This window comes from Etheostoma spectabile, chromosome 19 (assembly GCF_008692095.1).
Source record: "Etheostoma spectabile isolate EspeVRDwgs_2016 chromosome 19, UIUC_Espe_1.0, whole genome shotgun sequence".
In the NCBI taxonomy this organism is placed as follows: Eukaryota; Metazoa; Chordata; class Actinopteri; order Perciformes; family Percidae; genus Etheostoma; species Etheostoma spectabile.
Genome location: NC_045751.1, coordinates 15,431,653 through 15,432,390, shown reverse-complemented (window position 1 = coordinate 15,432,390; position 738 = coordinate 15,431,653). Strand labels below are relative to the sequence as shown.

Below are 738 nucleotides of genomic sequence, written 5' to 3'. Positions count from 1 at the left end.
GCTCCTCAGATCTCTGCAGGGTAAATCCAGACAGATACCTAGACTATTTGAGTTTTCTGTTGCACGACTGTCAACCTTTGAACGTCCACATGTTCCACCAAGACAAGTTCCTTCTCAAGGCTGTTTTGCAGCGATCGATTGGTTCAAAGAAATGCTAACAAACCAGAGCGCGTTTTTCATTCCATCCCAGAATGCTGTGTGGACTAGCCAGACCCTCCTCCGCAGAGCTGTCGAGGAAGGTCTGGCAATGAAAGACTAGTAAAGCACAGAAATGAGATTGATATCCATCTGACACTTCAAAAGAAAAGTAAATAGTATTTCCAAAAACATTAACCATGTTTATTTAGTTCAATTCAATTCAACTTAGAGGTGATTATAGCAACAATTAGGATAATAGAACTATGACTACAAATGATTGTATTTTAGCCAATTATTTCAAGCTTACTATCAGAATCGTTAATTAAAATCAGAAAGAGATTTATTGCCAAGTGAGTATCACTAGGAATTTCCCCTAGTTGATGGTGCATACATAAAAACAATAATATAAAATAAACTAACAATAAATAGAGAAACAAACAATACATACATACATATAACTATTTAACACGAAAAAAGAAAACAGAGGCTGTATTGGTAAGAGAAGGATGTACAAAAATGTAGAGGGACGTGCTAAAGTTCAGGATATGTAGAATGTGCAGAGGACATGATGTAGTTTTAAAGTTCAATGCTGGAGGAGGA

At 36.3% G+C, this 738-nt stretch overlaps 1 long non-coding RNA gene across 1 annotated transcript in view; it reads right to left on the bottom strand.

Annotated features, from left to right (window-relative positions):
* The window catches only part of LOC116707251 (uncharacterized), an 8,325-nt gene that overhangs the window by 5,874 nt on the left and 1,713 nt on the right, over positions 1-738 (bottom strand). The gene's annotated exons all lie outside the window — the stretch shown is intronic.